General features: G+C 46.5%; 4 non-coding genes and 3 pseudogenes across 4 annotated transcripts; all 7 read right to left on the bottom strand.

The window, feature by feature from the left end:
* Nucleotides 1–2,175: 2,175 nt before the first annotated feature.
* On the bottom strand, nucleotides 2,176–2,339 carry LOC132118713 (U1 spliceosomal RNA). The gene has a single exon (XR_009425941.1). It is a non-coding gene; the product is annotated as a U1 spliceosomal RNA (small nuclear RNA).
* A 352-nt stretch (nucleotides 2,340–2,691) lies between these two features.
* Nucleotides 2,692–2,861, bottom strand: LOC132118829 (U2 spliceosomal RNA; annotated as a pseudogene).
* Nucleotides 2,862–9,258: 6,397 nt separating this feature from the next.
* LOC132118841 (U1 spliceosomal RNA) lies at nucleotides 9,259–9,422 on the bottom strand. Its single transcript, XR_009426033.1, has one exon. It is a non-coding gene; the product is annotated as a U1 spliceosomal RNA (small nuclear RNA).
* A 352-nt stretch (nucleotides 9,423–9,774) lies between these two features.
* LOC132118827 (U2 spliceosomal RNA) lies at nucleotides 9,775–9,949 on the bottom strand (annotated as a pseudogene).
* Nucleotides 9,950–12,080: 2,131 nt separating this feature from the next.
* On the bottom strand, nucleotides 12,081–12,257 carry LOC132118862 (U2 spliceosomal RNA; annotated as a pseudogene).
* An 876-nt stretch (nucleotides 12,258–13,133) lies between these two features.
* LOC132118714 (U1 spliceosomal RNA) lies at nucleotides 13,134–13,297 on the bottom strand. Its single transcript, XR_009425942.1, has one exon. It is a non-coding gene; the product is annotated as a U1 spliceosomal RNA (small nuclear RNA).
* A 352-nt stretch (nucleotides 13,298–13,649) lies between these two features.
* On the bottom strand, nucleotides 13,650–13,848 carry LOC132118839 (U2 spliceosomal RNA). The gene has a single exon (XR_009426032.1). It is a non-coding gene; the product is annotated as a U2 spliceosomal RNA (small nuclear RNA).
* Nucleotides 13,849–20,168: the final 6,320 nt, after the last annotated feature.

A 20,168-nucleotide genomic window follows, 5' to 3' on the forward strand; every position in this document is an offset into this window, starting at 1 on the left:
GGTGGCTCAAATGGCTATAACTCCAGGAAGGAGTGAGATCCCTTCACCCAAATCGGCACACCTGTGCAGGGACTCAGTCAGCGGTCAGGTGTAAAAGGGCGCTGCGACAGGCCACTAGGTGGCGCTGTAAGCGGAAAAATAAGAAAAATGAAATGTAAAAGGACCATCAAACAAAGATGGAAACACCTGAAACGCTGTGTGATGGTAGTACCCTCCCCCGTCTGCAACGTCACCGGGCCTCGCCCCGATCGGCCTGACGCTGGCTCTGCAGCAACAGAGAGTACGGCATCGCTCGTAACTCCCAAACGGTTCGTCGCAAAGCCACGTGCCTTATGTCATCGGAATCCTTGGCTCGAGCCGAACGAAATGCAGGTCTCAGATTGGCTCGTCGCTCTGACGAAATTTTCGGGTATTTGGGATTTTGTCAAAAACCTTCTTTTGCAAACTAGCGGCAGGTATTTGGCCCAGTCCCACCCAGATCAGCACAGAATGCTTCTCTGGAGTCTGACTGTCAATAATCATCCAAAAAAAGTGGAAATTTCCATTCACCTTGGCGAGGGGACCTCAAAACGTGCCAAGGTGGTGTGGCCGAGGTGGCTCAAATGGCTATAACTCCAGGAAGGAGTGAGATCCCTTCACCCAAATCGGCAAACCTGTGCAGGGGCTCAGTCAGCGGTCAGGTGTAAAAGGGCGCTGCGACAGGCCACTAGGTGGCGCTGTAAGCGGAAAAATAAGAAAAATGAAATGTAAAAGGACCATCAAACAAAGATGGAAACACCTGAAACGCTGTGTGATGGTAGTATCCTCCCCCGTCTGCAACGTCACCGGGCCTCGCCCCGATCGGCCTGACGCTGGCTCTGCAGCAACAGAGAGTACGGCATCGCTCGTAACTCCCAAACGGTTCGTCGCAAAGCCACGTGCCTTATGTCATCGGAATCCTTGGCTCGAGCCGAACGAGATGCAGGTCTCAGATTGGCTCGTCGCTCTGACGAAATTTTCGGGTATTTGGGATTTTGTCGAAAACCTTCTTTTGCAAACTAGCGGCAGGTATTTGGCCCAGTCCCACCCATATCAGCACAGAATGCTTCTCTGGAGTCTGACTGTCAATAATCATCCAAAAAAAGTGGAAATTTCCATTCACCTTGGCGAGGGGACCTCAAAACGTGCCAAGGTGGTGTGGCCGAGGTGGCTCAAATGGCTATAACTCCAGGAAGGAGTGAGATCCCTTCACCCAAATCGGCACACCTGTGCAGGGACGCAGTCAGCGGTCAGGTGTAAAAGGGCGCTGCGACAGGCCACTAGGTGGCGCTGTAAGCGGAAAAATAAGAAAAATGAAATGTAAAAGGACCATCAAACAAAGATGGAAACACCTGAAACGCTGTGTGATGGTAGTACCCTCCCCCGTCTGCAACGTCACCGGGCCTCGCCCCGATCGGCCTGACGCTGGCTCTGCAGCAACAGAGAGTACGGCATCGCTCGTAACTCCCAAACGGTTCGTCGCAAAGCCACGTGCCTTATGTCATCGGAATCCTTGGCTCGAGCCGAACGAGATGCAGGTCTCAGATTGGCTCGTCGCTCTGACGAAATTTTCGGGTATTTGGGATTTTGTCGAAAACCTTCTTTTGCAAACTAGCGGCAGGTATTTGGCCCAGTCCCACCCAGATCAGCACAGAATGCTTCTCTGGAGTCTGACTGTCAATAATCATCCAAAAAAAGTGGAAATTTCCATTCACCTTGGCGAGGGGACCTCAAAACGTGCCAAGGTGGTGTGGCCGAGGTGGCTCAAATGGCTATAACTCCAGGAAGGAGTGAGATCCCTTCACCCAAATCGGCACACCTGTGCAGGGGCTCAGTCAGCGGTCAGGTGTAAAAGGGCGCTGCGACAGGCCACTAGGTGGCGCTGTAAGCGGAAAAGAACTAATATGATTTGAAAAAGCACAACGAAAAACAAACATGGAGACAGCTACAGCTAGGCTGCAGTCAATCCAATCGACTTGCAAAGTGAGGTCTGTGCAAAATTCGAACTAAACCACACACCAGGGACCGATATTTCAAGAGCGTAAGTGATTTTGTTTCATGAGCTCAAAACACATACCCAGCATGTGGCAGGACTCATCATTCTGAAACTAAAAAGTAACTGAGATAGATCTTTCTGCTTTGTTTCACCAGTTAATTCAGGGGAGAGCGCGAACGCAGTCCCCCACTACCATAAATTATGCAGTCGAGATTCCCACATTTGGGGAATTCGCAGGGGTCAGCATGGCCGTAGTGCAATGGACAAGCCTCGCCCTGGGTGAACCGCCTTCTTGATCATGGTGTCTCCCCTGCCAGGTAAGTATGAAGACCCAGGCGGCCAGCCAGAGGTACAATTTGCGTCTCTACCATCCTCACCAACGGTTAGCCCTCCGTAAACCCCAACAAAGGAAGGATGGGCGACTTCCATTACTGGCCTGGAAACTGCTTCCCAACGCTGGTTTTAGTTGACTCCCTTTAACCAAACACACCGAATTCGATACATCACCTCGTCAGTGAAAGACTCCGAGACCTCAGGTGGGAGCATCGTTAGTGGAAGAGTCCAACACCTCAGGGGGGTGCCTCAGAAGAGAGTCCGCAATAAACCACAGGACCTGCAAAGGCAGACCTCATTACTTGCTCTGCTATTCGTCACAATAAATGGCATTCCCGAAAAAGGGAAAGCACACCGTTCCTGGAGACACTGCAATACCAGGCCGATGCGTGGAATGGACGGAGCAAGCCCCGGCTCCAGCTCCGTGATCTAAAAATCCATTTAATATGTAGTCCCCGGATGGGGGACGTATCAGATATTAAACTGATAAGAACAGATTTTTCGAAAAAGTTTTATTGTCACCATTTACATTTTTTCCATTTGCATTTTTACTTTCACATACATTTTTTTTTTTTTTTTTTCAAGCACACATTAAAACAAGCCATATAATATATAATAAATACACATGGTAAAATGAAAGAAACAATCATTGTTAAAAAAAATTGATTAAACCACAGTGTTTTGCTTGTTTTTAAAAGTCCATATTTGAGGTGTGTTTAAAAGGTGCGATCGGTTTCAAAAGTAAAATACAAATTTAAAAAAGCAAACAAGCCTCATATGCATGTTAATAAAACCAATTTCATTAATAAAACACAATAAAAACCAATTTATAGGATAAAAACCAAATAAAAAAAAAAAAAAAACATCTGTTGTGCAAGACCGGGGGTGAGTCCTTATCAAGTCGGTCTTCACCCCACTCTCCAGAACAGGGACATGAGATGCTGCTTTACAGGCTCAGCGGAGATCCCCTCTCCTCCGGCCCGCTGGCCCGCTGTTCCCGTAGCCAGAATGGTGAGGGTGCATCTACGGGCAGCCAGGGTCGGTGCCTGCCGGGACCCTCTCTGTGCGGCCCCGGCCCCCCCGTCCGAATATCGTCGTCCGGTACCCCTGCAGCATTGATGTTACCTTTAGCTCGCATGCATGGAGGGTTACCGTAACGCGTTTCCCCACCAGCAGGTTTCTGGTGGCCCAGATGGCATCCTTGATGACGTTGAGGGTGAGCCAGAGCGAGGTGAATTCCTGTGCTGTCATGTCCTTCAAGCCCCGGCCCACCCCAAGGATGGCGAGCTGGTACCCGAACTGGGCCCCACCTGCTGGTAGGCACGGGAAATACAAGGGGCCGGTCTTGGCCCACAGGTCCCGCGCAGCACCGCACTCCCAGAGTAGGTGGTGGACGGTCTCCGGGGAATTGCAGCCGGACCGAGGGCAGATGGGGTTTTTGGCCATGCCTCTGGAGTGCATAACCGCCCTGACCGGGAGGATCTCATGAGCCACCATCCATGATAAATCCTTGTGCCTGTTCTGGAGAGCGGGGTGAGCAGCGTTCCTCCAAACTTGTTTGGCCTCACCTAGTGTGAGGCCTGGAACTGGACTCACCGGTTCCCGGTCCTGCACAACAGAAATGAGAGACTTGTGTTTAGTTAAAATGGTGACATCTTCACTCTCTAAAAGATATTTCTTTAAAAAAATTTTTATAAAACTGTACTCTTTAGGCAAGTTAAAAGACACTGGGGTTTTCAAGTCTACTGGTAAAATTTTCAATGTTCTTAGGTAAGACCCCATCCAAAATCGCACCATTGCAGCCGTCTTGTTTTCTTTGGATGGGGTCATGGCATAACTAATGTGCAGGGCGGTGAAGCGGCTGCCTAAAAACAGGTGGGGGTCTGGGAGGCCTTTTCCACCGTTCTCTGGCCTTTTCTTGATGGTCTCCCTCTTCAGGCGCTCCCACTTGGACCCCCACAGGAAATAAAACACCGCCCTCTCCAGTCTCACCAGGAACCGCCGAGGTGGGCTAAAAACAGAACAGACAAGTAAAATCAGAGGTAAAATCACAGATTTAAAAATTAAAATTTTACCTTCAATTGTCAACTGTCTTAGTCCCCAAAACCCCAGTCTTTTCCTAGCTTTCCCTAGCAAGTCAGTCCAGTTGTCTCGTCCACCTCCGTCTTTATCAAATTTAACGCCTAAAATCTTAAAATCATTGTCTTTAAAAACCAAATCAAGTCCTCCTGTGTCCGCGTCTCCCCACGGCCCGAAGAGCTGGGCCTCGGACTTGTTTCTATTGAGTTTGGCGCCCGAGGCCCGACCGTACCAGTCAGTCAAGTCCAGTGCTCTTCGTATGGATAAAAGGTCCGTGGCTAAAAGAGTTACGTCGTCCATGTATAAAGCACAGGTCGCCGTCAGTCCACCCGTCCCAGGAACGTCCAGTCCTTTGATCCATTTGTCCCTTCTCAAGATCTGTGCCAGTGGCTCAATGCAAGCCACATACAGAAGAGGAGATAAAGGACATCCCTGACGGACACCACTGTGTATGTTCACAGCTTTGGAAAGATGCCCATTTATTAGAATTTTGCTGACTATTCCCTTGTACAGCAGTCCCACCCAGGCTATAAACCTCTCTGGAAACCCCATTTTATCCAGTACCTGGAAGAGGTACTGGTGCGAGACTCGATCAAATGCTTTTTCAAAATCTAAATTTAGGACTACTAGCCGAATATTTCTGTCTCTCGCGTAACAGATGGCGTCTCTAATCAGCACTAGGTTGTCTGTTATCTTTCTTCCGGGCACAGCAGAAGCTTGATCCGGGTGGATCACGTCCTCTAAAACAGTCGACATGCGTGTCGCTAAAATCTTACTAAAAAGTTTACCATCGAAATTTAAAAGCGTGATTGGTCTCCAATTTTTTAAGTCAGTCCTGTCCCCTTTTTTGTACAGTAAAGACACTATCCCTATCCTAAAACTGTCGGGTAGTCTGTCAAGAGTCTCAAAGTTGTTAAAAACAGCCAATAATTCATGTGCTAAAATATCCCAAAAAGTAAGATAAAACTCTAGGGGAAGTCCATCTGCTCCTGGGGACTTCCCCTTTTTAAAACCTTTAAGAGCTTTATGTAATTCTAAAATATTAAAATCTTGGGATAAAAACTTATTTTGGCCATTAACATTCTTGACTAAAAAATTTAAAACTTCCCTTGCCGTATCGTCGTGTACATCTTTTTTACAATACAAATCCTCATAAAATCCCTCTACATTTTTTAAAATCTCTTCTGTTGTGTTTGCATCCCTCCCTCCTACCTTAACACTGGTTATTGCCCCTCCCCTTGTTATTATCTTTTTAAAAAAGTAACTTGTACACTTTTCACCTTCCTCTATTTCTCTTTCTTTGCTTCTTAAAATAACACCTTTACTTTGGATACGAGATAAAACTGACATTTCTTTTTTTACATCTGTTATTTCTTGGCTAAAATCAAAACCATTATTTAAAAGATTAAAATATCTTTGTAATCTTTTTTGCAACCCCATCATGCATCTCTTTTCCCTATTCTTTTTATCTTTCCCTACCTTCCTAAAAAACTGTCTTGTCCGGTCCTTTACCATTTCCCACCACTGTGCACGTGTCTCATAAAAGTCTTGGAGGGTCTGCCATTGGCTGAACTGCTCCCTATATTCTCTAACCACTTCTTCATCCACCAATAGGGAACAGTTCAGCTTCCACATCCCTCCTCCTACCGTCACACCCGGGGAAAGTGAAAGGGTGCAAGACAGCATCATGTGATCAGAAAAAAAGAGAGGGGTCAATGTTGCATCGGTTGGCGGGCAGTCCCTTGTAAAAACATAGTCAATTCGAGAGGCTCTGGCGCCATCACCACTGAACCAGGTGAAGCCCTCCTCTCTTTGATGCAGTTGTTTAAAACAGTCAACTAACTTAAAATCCTTGACTAAATTTTGTAATAAAACCGATGTCTTATCGACCTTAAAATCTTCTCCTACTCTCTTCCTATCTGTTTTTGATAGAACACAGTTAAAATCCCCTGCTACTATTAGGGGAGCCCTGCCTAACATGTGGGGCTGCAGGTCTTCTAAAAGCTCATACCTGTCATTTTTTTCTGTAAAACCATACACGTTAAGAACCTTAAAATCTCTCCCTAAAAAAGTCAGGTTTGCTAAAAGAGCCCGCCCTTCCCTCACCACAGTGCTATCCTTCACCGTGATGTTTGAATTTTTTATTAAAATAGCGACACCATCATTCTTGTTGAAGTTAGAGCCACTCCATATTGAGGGCCCCATGGTCCACATCTCCTCCAACTTCCTGTGGTTACTTAAAAAGGGCAGAGCACACTCTTGCAGTAAAAACAAATCTGACTTAAAAGACTTTAAAAGGGATAAAATGCTCTGTGCTCGCAAGGTGGACCTCACACTTCTTACATTTATGGTAGAGATAGTGAGGGCCATGAGCAGTATGGTTAAAACAGTATGAGACATTTAAACAGAAGACTAAAAGACTACAAAAATATGCTTAAAATCATGTTTTATCTTGTTTCACCTGCTCTTCCTTTCTCCCAGATGAACTGGGGCCCGGAGAGCAGGTGCTCGACACATCGGGTGCTACAGAGAAACCCTCTTGTAACTCCCTAGGCGACGATGTTCTTAGCTTGATGTGCAAAAAGGAGACCTCATTTGGGGATTCTAGGGGCCACATACGTTCTTGATCTTCCAAATCGGAACTATCAAGCCGCTGTGCTGCCCTAGCTTTTTTCTCCTCTGTTTCCACCAGAGGAGATCCCGCAGGTCTTTTTTGCACTTGAGCATTTGGGAGTGAACACTCAAATTCACTCCCACTGGATTCCTGCACCAAATCTGACACCGTTTCTAGGGAAGAGCTTGTTTCTTCCTCGCTCACTTCTCCTTCCGTGACTTTTTCCAGTTCAATATCTGACTCCGCCCCTGTGGCCGCCCCACTTCCTCCTTCCTGCCCAATCCCTGAGGCCGGCTGGGGATTTGAAATTCCCGCCAAAACCTCAGGGACCGCCTCCTCTTTCCTTTGTTCATTCGTTTGTTGCCCATGTGGGGCGGCCATTTTGAGCTTGTTGGCAAAACTTTTAGGGCAGTCTCTGTAGAGATGGTTTGTTTCTCCACAAAGATTACACCGTCTGCCATTGGTACAATCATCAAAACTGTGACCAATTTCTCTACACTTCCCACATATTAACTCTTGGCATGCTTCAGCGAGATGACCAAACCTGCAACACTTCCTGCAGAGTTTGGGCATTCCTTGATAATGTATGTAGCCTCTGTTCTCTCCGAGCACAATCATGGAAGGCAGATGTTTCAGGCCCTGGTAGCCCCCAGCGTCTTCCCATTGTTTAATGGGAATTCGCCAGGAGCATGTCCAAATGCCATCTTCATCCAACACTTTGACAGGCTGGCCTCGAACAGTGCAAAATCTACCCAACCAAACACAAATATCATCTCCAGTCACTGTTTCATTGAACATCCTGACAATCACAGTTTTAAGTGTGTTATCCGAAAGTTTCTCGACAGTGAACATGGAGAACTGGGCTTTAACTGAATCAAACCTTTGCCAAAAGTCATTAAGCAGGGAAGCGGTTTTAAAACTGACATCAAATCCTTTGTTCAAGGGCAGAGTCATCAAACAATTCAGGTCGTCAGATCTAAAAGCTAAGGTCTTTTGGATCAGCTTCCTTGAAAAGTCCATACGGGACATTCCAAGGAGCTTCCCCTCAACCTGCCTGAATAAAAAACGCACGCTGTGGTGCCTCCGCACGCCGGCACGGGCAGCCGACATGATGGAGGCACCAACAGCCTTAAAACTTAAAACAACAATAAATACAACAATAAATAACCAAATAAATAATTAAAAGACCTTACCTTAAAACTTGTTGGAGCCCGAAGCAGCAGAATTCAATGTACCTCTCGAAGTTGTGTGACTCAAGATATAAAAAGATCTCAAGTCAGGAAACCTCCAAGAGGCGATCGCAGTCTCAACCGTCCGACAAGATACGTGATCTTAGCCAAAAGGCCGAGAAGCGATGTTGATTTGATGCAGCGGGGAAGAAGCCGGACACGACGATGCCCATCTCGGCTTTGGTAAGTCTGGGAGACCTGAAACGCTGTGTGATGGTAGTACCCTCCCCCGTCTGCAACGTCACCGGGCCTCGCCCCGATCGGCCTGACGCTGGCTCTGCGGCGACAGAGAGTACGGCATCGCTCGTAACTCCCAAACGGTTCGTCGCAGAGCCACGTGCCTTATGTCATCGGAATCCTTGGCTCGAGCCGAACGAGATGCAGGTCTCAGATTGGCTCGTCGCTCTGACGAAATTTTCGGGTATTTGGGATTTTGTCGAAAACCTTCTTTTGCAAACTAGCGGCAGGTATTTGGCCCAGTCCCACCCAGATCAGCACAGAATGCTTCTCTGGAGTCTGACTGTCAATAATCATCCAAAAAAAGTGGAAATTTCCATTCACCTTGGCGAGGGGACCTCAAAACGTGCCGAGGTGGCTCAAATGGCTATAACTCCAGGAAGGAGTGAGATCCCTTCACCCAAATCGGCACACTTGTGCAGGGGCTCAGTCAGCGGTCAGGTGTAAAAGGGCGCTGCGACAGGCCACTAGGTGGCGCTGTAAGCGGAAAAGAACTAATATGATTTGAAAAAGCACAACGAAAAACAAACATGGAGACAGCTACAGCTAGGCTGCAGTCAATCCAATCGACTTGCAAAGTGAGGTCTGTGCAAAATTCGAACTAAACCACACACCAGGGACCGATATTTCAAGAGCGTAAGTGATTTTGTTTCATGAGCTCAAAACACATACCCAGCATGTGGCAGGACTCATCATTCTGAAACTAAAAAGTAACTGAGATACATCTTTCTGCTTTGTTTCACCAGTTAATTCAGGGGAGAGCGCGAACGCAGTCCCCCACTACCATAAATTATGCAGTCGAGATTCCCACATTTGGGGAATTCGCAGGGGTCAGCATGGCCGTAGTGCAATGGACAAGCCTCGCCCTGGGTGAACCACCTTCTTGATCATGGTGTCTCCCCTGCCAGGTAAGTATGAAGACCCAGGCGGCCAGCCAGAGGTACAATTTGCGTCTCTACCATCCTCACCAACGGTTAGCCCTCCGTAAACCCCAACAAAGGAAGGATGGGCGACTTCCATTACTGGCCTGGAAACTGCTTCCCAACGCTGGTTTTAGTTGACTCCCTTTAACCAAACACACCGAATTCGATACATCACCTCGTCAGTGAAAGACTCCGAGACCTCAGGTGGGAGCATCGTTAGTGGAAGAGTCCAACACCTCAGGGGGGTGCCTCAGAAGAGAGTCCGCAATAAACCACAGGACCTGCAAAGGCAGACCTCATTACTTGCTCTGCTATTCGTCACAATAAATGGCATTCCCGAAAAAGGGAAAGCACACCGTTCCTGGAGACACTGCAATACCAGGCCGATGCGTGGAATGGACGGAGCAAGCCCCGGCTCCAGCTCCGTGATCTAAAAATCCATTTAATATGTAGTCCCCGGATGGGGGACGTATCAGATATTAAACTGATAAGAACAGATTTTTTCTTTCGAAAAAGTTTTATTGTCACCATTTACATTTTTTCCATTTGCATTTTTACTTTCACACACATTTTTTTTTTTTTTTTTTTCAAGCACACATTAAAACAAGCCATATAATATATAATAAATACACATGGTAAAATGAAAGAAACAATCATTGTTAAAAAAAATTGATTAAACCACAGTGTTTTGCTTGTTTTTAAAAGTCCATATTTGAGGTGTGTTTAAAAGGTGCGATCGGTTTCAAAAGTAAAATACAAATTTAAAAAAGCAAACAAGCCTCATATGCATGTTAATAAAACCAATTTCATTAATAAAACACAATAAAAACCAATTTATAGGATAAAAACCAAATAAAAAAAAAAAAACATCTGTTGTGCAAGACCGGGGGTGAGTCCTTATCAAGTCGGTCTTCACCCCACTCTCCAGAACAGGGACATGAGATGCTGCTTTACAGGCTCAGCGGAGATCCCCTCTCCTCCGGCCCGCTGGCCCGCTGTTCCCGTAGCCAGAATGGTGAGGGTGCATCTACGGGCAGCCAGGGTCGGTGCCTGCCGGGACCCTCTCTGTGCGGCCCCGGCCCCCCCGTCCGAATATCGTCGTCCGGTACCCCTGCAGCATTGATGTTACCTTTAGCTCGCATGCATGGAGGGTTACCGTAACGCGTTTCCCCACCAGCAGGTTTCTGGTGGCCCAGATGGCATCCTTGATGACGTTGAGGGTGAGCCAGAGCGAGGTGAATTCCTGTGCTGTCATGTCCTTCAAGCCTCGGCCCACCCCAAGGATGGCGAGCTGGTACCCGAACTGGGCCCCACCTGCTGGTAGGCACGGGAAATACAAGGGGCCGGTCTTGGCCCACAGGTCCCGCGCAGCACCGCACTCCCAGAGTAGGTGGTGGACGGTCTCCGGGGAATTGCAGCCGGACCGAGGGCAGATGGGGTTTTTGGCCATGCCTCTGGAGTGCATAACCGCCCTGACCGGGAGGATCTCATGAGCCACCATCCATGATAAATCCTTGTGCCTGTTCTGGAGAGCGGGGTGAGCAGCGTTCCTCCAAACTTGTTTGGCCTCACCTAGTGTGAGGCCTGGAACTGGACTCACCGGTTCCCGGTCCTGCACAACAGAAATGAGAGACTTGTGTTTAGTTAAAATGGTGACATCTTCACTCTCTAAAAGATATTTCTTTAAAAAATTTTTTATAAAACTGTACTCTTTAGGCAAGTTAAAAGACACTGGGGTTTTCAAGTCTACTGGTAAAATTTTCAATGTTCTTAGGTAAGACCCCATCCAAAATCGCACCATTGCAGCCGTCTTGTTTTCTTTGGATGGGGTCATGGCATAACTAATGTGCAGGGCGGTGAAGCGGCTGCCTAAAAACAGGTGGGGGTCTGGGAGGCCTTTTCCACCGTTCTCTGGCCTTTTCTTGATGGTCTCCCTCTTCAGGCGCTCCCACTTGGACCCCCACAGGAAATAAAACACCGCCCTCTCCAGTCTCACCAGGAACCGCCGAGGGGGGCTAAAAACAGAACAGACAAGTAAAATCAGAGGTAAAATCACAGATTTAAAAATTAAAATTTTACCTTCAATTGTCAACTGTCTTAGTCCCCAAAACCCCAGTCTTTTCCTAGCTTTCCCTAGCAAGTCAGTCCAGTTGTCTCGTCCACCTCCGTCTTTATCAAATTTAACGCCTAAAATCCTAAAATCATTGTCTTTAAAAACCAAATCAAGTCCTCCTGTGTCCGCGTCTCCCCACGGCCCGAAGAGCTGGGCCTCGGACTTGTTTCTATTGAGTTTGGCGCCCGAGGCCCGACCGTACCAGTCAGTCAAGTCCAGTGCTCTTCGTATGGATAAAAGGTCCGTGGCTAAAAGAGTTACGTCGTCCATGTATAAAGCACAGGTCGCCGTCAGTCCACCCGTCCCAGGAACGTCCAGTCCTTTGATCCATTTGTCCCTTCTCAAGATCTGTGCCAGTGGCTCAATGCAAGCCACATACAGAAGAGGAGATAAAGGACATCCCTGACGGACACCACTGTGTATGTTCACAGCTTTGGAAAGATGCCCATTTATTAGAATTTTGCTGACTATTCCCTTGTACAGCAGTCCCACCCAGGCTATAAACCTCTCTGGAAACCCCATTTTATCCAGTACCTGGAAGAGGTACTGGTGCGAGACTCGATCAAATGCTTTTTCAAAATCTAAATTTAGGACTACTAGCCGAATATTTCTGTCTCTCGCGTAACAGATGGCGTCTCTAATCAGCACTAGGTTGTCTGTTATCTGATAAGAACAGATACTACACTTGATCTTAGCCAAAAGGCCGAGAAGCGATGTTGATTTGATGCAGCGGGGAAGAAGCCGGACACGACGATGCCCATCTCGGCTTTGGTAAGTCTGGGAGACCTGAAACGCTGTGTGATGGTAGTACCCTCCCCCGTCTGCAACGTCACTGGGCCTCGCCCCGATCGGCCTGACGCTGGCTCTGCGGCGACAGAGAGTACGGCATCGCTCGTAACTCCCAAACGGTTCGTCGCAGAGCCACGTGCCTTATGTCATCGGAATCCTTGGCTCGAGCCGAACGAGATGCAGGTCTCAGATTGGCTCGTCGCTCTGACGAAATTTTCGGGTATTTGGGATTTTGTCGAAAACCTTCTTTTGCAAACTAGCGGCAGGTATTTGGCCCAGTCCCACCCAGATCAGCACAGAATGCTTCTCTGGAGTCTGACTGTCAATAATCATCCAAAAAAAGTGGAAATTTCCATTCACCTTGGCGAGGGGACCTCAAAACGTGCCAAGGTGGTGTGGCCGAGGTGGCTCAAATGGCTATAACTCCAGGAAGGAGTGAGATCCCTTCACCCAAATCGGCACACTTGTGCAGGGGCTCAGTCAGCGGTCAGGTGTAAAAGGGCGCTGCGACAGGCCACTAGGTGGCGCTGTAAGCGGAAAAGAACTAATATGATTTGAAAAAGCACAACGAAAAACAAACATGGAGACAGCTACAGCTAGGCTGCAGTCAATCCAATCGACTTGCAAAGTGAGGTCTGTGCAAAATTCGAACTAAACCACACACCAGGGACCGATATTTCAAGAGCGTAAGTGATTTTGTTTCATGAGCTCAAAACACATACCCAGCATGTGGCAGGACTCATCATTCTGAAACTAAAAAGTAACTGAGATACATCTTTCTGCTTTGTTTCACCAGTTAATTCAGGGGAGAGCGCGAACGCAGTCCCCCACTACCATAAATTATGCAGTCGAGATTCCCACATTTGGGGAATTCGCAGGGGTCAGCATGGCCGTAGTGCAATGGACAAGCCTCGCCCTGGGTGAACCGCCTTCTTGATCATGGTGTCTCCCCTGCCAGGTAAGTATGAAGACCCAGGCGGCCAGCCAGAGGTACAATTTGCGTCTCTACCATCCTCACCAACGGTTAGCCCTCCGTAAACCCCAACAAAGGAAGGATGGGCGACTTCCATTACTGGCCTGGAAACTGCTTCCCAACGCTGGTTTTAGTTGACTCCCTTTAACCAAACACACCGAATTCGATACATCACCTCGTCAGTGAAAGACTCCGAGACCTCAGGTGGGAGCATCGTTAGTGGAAGAGTCCAACACCTCAGGGGGGTGCCTCAGAAGAGAGTCCGCAATAAACCACAGGACCTGCAAAGGCAGACCTCATTACTTGCTCTGCTATTCGTCACAATAAATGGCATTCCCGAAAAAGGGAAAGCACACCGTTCCTGGAGACACTGCAATACCAGGCCGATGCGTGGAATGGACGGAGCAAGCCCCGGCTCCAGCTCCGTGATCTAAAAATCCATTTAATATGTAGTCCCCGGATGGGGGACGTATCAGATATTAAACTGATAAGAACAGATTTTTTTTTTTTTGACTGGTTTTATTGATATTTAATCAAAAGTGGTACAACAGTACGTCAAGTAATAGATAAAATACAACATATATGTTCACATGCAGGTATGAGTAAAAAAAAATAAAATAAAAAATTAAAAAACAATCGTTCCAATGACGGTTAACACACCACTAAAATCCTGGATCTCCAAGACATGCCTTATGTTAAGATACAGACAAAGTACTTGAAATGACCATAAGGGAAAAAAAAAAAGAAAAAAAAAAAAAAAAAAAAAAAAAAAAAAAAAAAAAAAAAAAAAAGAGGGGTTATAAGGTTACACATTGATGAATTGTTCTTTTACATACATTTTTATTTTCCTTTAAAGTGCTTTCAGTGTGTTTTAAAAGCCAAAATAAAACTATGTAAAAAAAAAAAAAAAAAAAAAAAAAAAAAAAAAGGGTTCTCTATTGTGCTTGATCGGGGAGGTAATCTTTCAATTTGGGCCTCTCCCACTCTTCGGTCCCAGGCAATCAAACCCAGCTTCAGTGACCCAGAGGAGATCCGTACTCTCTGGCCCGCTGCTCCCGTAGCCGGAAGTGGTGAAGGTACATCTACGGGCAACCAGGGTCGGTGGTGGCCGGGACTCTCTCAGTGGCAACCCCGGCCCCCGCTCTGAATGATTGGGCGCGGTGCCCCTGCAGCATGTTCTCCACCATCCTTACAGTGGCTTGGAGGGGCACCATCACCCGTTTCCCCACCAGCAGGTTTCTGGCAGTCCAGATTGCATGCTTTATAGCATTCAGGGTGAACCAGAGTGTTGTGAACTGTTTTGATGTTAAATCCTTTATCCTCCGGCCCACCCCTAGGACGGCGAGATTATAGTCCATCTGGACCCCACCCGCTGGCAGGCATGGGAAAACCAGGGGGCCGGTCGCGGTCCACCGGTCCCGTGCAGCACCGCACTCCCAGAGGACGTGCCGCACGGTCTCTTCCTGATTACACCCGAGCCGTGGGCACTTTGCGTTGGCGGCCATGCCGCGGGAGTGCATAACCGCCCTGGTTGGTAGGATCTCATGGGCCACCATCCACATCAGGTCTTTTTGCCGGTTCCAAAGAGCGGGGTGGGCTGCGTTTCTCCACACTGTTTTGGATTCGCTCTCAGTTAGCCCTGGAACTGGGCTCACCTTCTCCCGGTCCTGCACAACAGAGATAATCTTTTTATGGTCTTTTAAAATGTCCACATTTTCTCGTTCTAGGTCATGTTTCTTTAAAAAAAAATTAATAAATGCATATTCTTTTGGCAAGTTAAAAGACACTGGGGTTCTAAGATCTACGGTTAAAATTTTTAGGTAGCGTAAGTACGACCCCATCCAAAACTTCACTATTGCTGCGGTCTTATCACTGGATGGGGCCGTGGCATACTTAAAATGTAATCCTGTAAAATGACTCCCTAAAAAAAGGCTTAGGTCTGGCAGTCCTTTGCCTCCGTTTTCCTTTCTTTTCTTGACTGTTTCTCTCTTTATTCTCTCCCACCTGGATCCCCAGAGAAAATAAAAGACAGCACGTTCCACTGCTAAAATGAAGGACCTGGGGGGGGTAAAAACAGAGCACAACAATAAAAACAGAGGTAAAATCACAGCTTTAAAAACTAAAATCTTTCCCTCCATCGTCAAAGTCCTTAGTCCCCACAAACCCAGTCGCTGTCTTACTTTCCCTAAAGCATTGGTCCAATTACCTTGTCCACCCCCCTCCTTATCAAATTTTATGCCTAGAATTTTTATATTATCATTTCTTAGAGTCACTTCCAGCCCTCCCACGTCTATGTCGCCCCACTGTCCGAAGAGCTGGGCCTCTGACTTGTTTCTGTTTAATTTGGAGCCAGAGGCCCGTCCATAAGAATCTGTAAGTTCCAAAGCTCTTCGGACAGATAAAAAGTCAGTCGTTAAAATTGTCACATCGTCCATGTATAAAACACATTTTGCTATCAAACCTCCTGGTAGATTAAATCCTGCGATCCGTTGGTCCCTTCTCAAAAGCTGTGCCAATGGCTCAATGCATGCCACATACAAGAGCGGGGATAACGGGCACCCTTGACGGACGCCGCTGTGAATGTTAACAGCTTTTGTTAAATGCCCATTTACAAGAATTTTGCTGGTTATATCATTATACAGCAATCCCACCCATGCTAAAAACCTCCCTGGGAAGCCCATTTTCTCCAGTACCTGCAATAGGTACTGGTGCGAGACCCGATCAAAAGCTTTTTCAAAATCTAAATTTACCACTATTAGGCCAATGTTTCTGTCTCTCGCAAAACAGATGGTGTCTCGGATCAATATCAGACTGTCCGTGATCCTCTTCCCGGGCACAGCACATGCTTGATCCGGGTGGATCACATCCTTTAAAAACAGGGACATGCGTTTAGCTAAAAGCTTGCTAAAAAGTTTGCAATCCCAATTTAAAAGGCTGATTGGTCTCCACGTTTTTAAATCTGTCCTATCTCCTTTTTTATGCAAAAGTGAAACAATGCCTAGTCTGATAGACTGGACCGACTCCCCGACAGTTTTAAAGTCCTTAAAAACCATTAAAAGTTCTGGTGCTAAAATGGCCTTCCCGTGGAATTTTATTCAAAATTTTGGGACATCACTTCCCGGCGACTTACCAGTTTTAAAATCCTTCATACATTTTGTAAGCTCTAAAAGAGTAAAATCTTGGGTTAAAATAGCACACTCATTATCAATTTTCTTTTCTAAATTTCCCAAAATATTTTCTATGGCTTCCTCTGTTATCTCTTTTTTGTTGTATAAATCTGTATAAAATCTTTCTACTTCTTCTAATATCTCTTCTGTATTTCTGGCTTCCTTCTCCCCCTTTTTTAATTCAGTAATTACCCCTTTATTTGTTAAAATCCTCTTAAAAAAGTATCTTGTGCATTTTTCACCTTCCTCCAGATCTTGTTCCTTACTTCTTAAAATCAACCCTTTGTTTCTTTGTTTTTCCAAATCAGCCATTTCTTTTTTAACCTCATTTAATTCCTCGTTAAAATCAAACCCTCCATTAACAAACTTGAAATACCTTTGTAATCTTTTTTGCAGTCCCAACATGCGTCTCTTTTCTTTGTTCTTTTTTCCAATCCCTTTCTTTCTAAAAAACAGTCTCGTCCGGTGTTTCACCATCTCCCACCACTGTGCACGTGAATCGAAAAAGTCTTGGAGGGTCTGCCACTGACTGAATTGCTCCCTGTAGTCACTAACTATCTCCTCATCCTGCAAAAGGGAGCAATTCAGTTTCCAGATCCCTCCCCCTACCGTCAATTTTGTGGTGAAGGAAATAGTGCAAGACAGCATAACGTGATCGGAAAAGAATAGGGGTGTTAATATAGCATCAGTCGGCGGGCAATCGCGTACGAAAATGTAGTCAATGCGAGAGGCGTTGGTGCCATCACCACTGACCCAGGTGTAGCCCACCTCTCTTGGATGCAAAGTCTTAAAACAGTCAGTTAATTTAAAATCCTTAACTAAACTTTGCATTAAAACTGATGTCTTATCAAACCTAAAATCTGCCCCCACCCTCTTCCTATCAGTTTTGGCTAAAACACAGTTAAAATCTCCCCCTACCACTAATGGTACCCTCCCCAGCATGTGGGACTGCAGTTCCTCTAAAAGCTCATACCTATCGTTTTTACCTGTAAAACCGTACACATTTAACACCTTAAAATCTCTATCTAAAAAAGTCATATTCGCTAAAATAGCCCGCCCATCTCTTACCACCGTGCTCCCCTTCACCAGGATGTGAGGGTTATTTATTAAAATCGCCACTCCATCATTTTTGTTAAAGTTGGACCCGCTCCATATGGAGGGTCCCGGCGTCCATAGCTCCTCCCACCTCCTGTAACTAGATAAAAAGGGTAAGGCACACTCTTGTAGTAAAAAGACATCTGACTTTTGAGATTTTAAAAAGGATAAAATAGTATGTGCTCTGACCATGGACCTCACACTTCTTACATTTATTGTTGAAATTGTGAGGGCCATGGTGAATAAATTAGGTAAAAAGGCATGAGCTTAAAAAGGAACTAAAACATTTTATTTAAAAGACTACAAAGTTCATTTTAATCAAAAAAACTCTTGTGACACCCGCTCCTCTTTACTAGTGATAGTATTGGGTTCAGGAACGGAGGTGTCCACCGCCTTAGGATCCGCAGAGAAAATCTCTTGCGGCTCCTTTGGCGATGATGTTCTTAGCTGTATTTGCAGAAACGAAACCTCATTCGGGGAGGCTGAGGGCCACACCCTGTCTCCTTCCTCATTACTTGAGCTGGTGGACCTCAACTTTTTCTCCTCTGTTTGACACAAAGGAGACCCCGCAGGTCTTTTCTGCAGCTGAGCATTAGGTAACCAATCTAGAGTTATTCCGCCTATACTGCTTGAAGTGTTTTGCTCGGTGTCTAGATCGGGTACAGTTTCCAAAGAGGAGGGGGTCAATTCATCTGACTCTTTCTCCTCTTCACTTTCTTTATCCATTTCCATACTCACATTTTGCTTTCCTAATTGGATGGGCGGAGTCTCCTCCTCCCGACCGTTACCCGCGCCTGACTCCACCCCTTGACCCGCCCCTTCCGCTCCGTCTCGACCAGTCCCTGGGCTTGGTTGGGTATTCAAAATTCCCTCCAAAACCTCAGGGACTGCCTCTTTTTCACTCGTTTGGTTTTTGGTGGCAGCCATTTTTGCTTTTAATATGTTGGCAAAGGATTTAGGGCAGTCTCTGTAGAGATGGTTGGATTCACCACAAAGATTGCACTTTCTGCCATTGGTACATTCTTCATAGATGTGCCCAATTTCTTTGCACTTACCACAAACTGTTTCCTGACATGCCTCTATGAGGTGCCCAAACCGACTGCATTTACGGCACAGTTTGGGCATCCCCTGATAATGAATGTAGCCTCTGTTTTCTCCCAGCACAATCATAGAAGGAATCTGACTTAAGCCCTGGAAGCCGTGTGGATCCTCCCATTGTTTAATGGGAACTCTCCACGCGCCATTCCAGATGCCGTCCTCGTCTAAAACCTTAACAGGCTGGCCCCGAACAGAGCAAAATCTCGCCAACCATATCGCTATGTCATCTCCACTCACAGTTTCATTAAACATTCGAACAATTACCACTTTCAGGGAATTGTCTGTCAGTTTTTCAACTGTGAACATGGAAAGACTGGCTTTTGCCGCTTCAAAACGAGACCAGAAAACATTTAGCAGTGCAGCGCCTTTAAAGCTCAAATCAAAACCACGGTTCTGGGGAAGGGTCAATAAGCAATTTACATCATTTGCTGAAAATCCTAAAACCTTTTGTACGAGTTTCCGTGAGAAATCAAGTCTGGACATCCCCATTAACGTTCCATCATCATTTTTTCTAAACATAAAACGCACGCTGTGGTGCCTCCGCATGCCGGCACGAGCAGCCGACATGGTGGAGGCACCAACAGCCCTTTAAAAATACGTACAACAGCCAATAAATGTCTAAAAGACTGATAGAATAAATAACTAAACTTTTAAAAGGACACTAAATAATAATACAGCAAAATAAATGAATAAAAGGGCACTTTACCTGTGAACGCTAGTGTTTTTCTCCTTCCTAGGCGAGCTGGAAAAAGAACCTGAAGAAAGAAGAAAAACAAGAAAAAAAATGCTGTTCACAGGTGAAGTCCAAGATATATCCCTGTCCGGAGAGACTACAACCACCGCCCGGTAATCGTCTATTTCCTTCCAGAGAAGATGATCGCGACCACGTCCCTCTGATCTTAGCCAAAAGGCCGAGAAGCGATGTTGATTTGATGCAGCGGGGAAGAAGCCGGACACGACGATGCCCATCTCGGCTTTGGTAAGTCTGGGAGACCTGAAACGCTGTGTGATGGTAGTACCCTCCCCCGTCTGCAACGTCACCGGGCCTCGCCCCGATCGGCCTGACGCTGGCTCTGCGGCGACAGAGAGTACGGCATCGCTCGTAACTCCCAAACGGTTCGTCGCAGAGCCACGTGCCTTATGTCATCGGAATCCTTGGCTCGAGCCGAACGAGATGCAGGTCTCAGATTGGCTCGTCGCTCTGACGAAATTTTCGGGTATTTGGGATTTTGTCGAAAACCTTCTTTTGCAAACTAGCGGCAGGTATTTGGCCCAGTCCCACCCAGATCAGCACAGAATGCTTCTCTGGAGTCTGACTGTCAATAATCATCCAAAAAAAGTGGAAATTTCCATTCACCTTGGCGAGGGGACCTCAAAACGTGCCAAGGTGGTGTGGCCGAGGTGGCTCAAATGGCTATAACTCCAGGAAGGAGTGAGATCCCTTCACCCAAATCGGCAAACCAGTGCAGGGGCTCAGTCAGCGGTCAGGTGTAAAAGGGCGCTG

The sequence above is a fragment of the Carassius carassius genome, chromosome 37, assembly GCF_963082965.1.
Source record: "Carassius carassius chromosome 37, fCarCar2.1, whole genome shotgun sequence".
Lineage (NCBI taxonomy): Eukaryota > Metazoa > Chordata > Actinopteri > Cypriniformes > Cyprinidae > Carassius > Carassius carassius.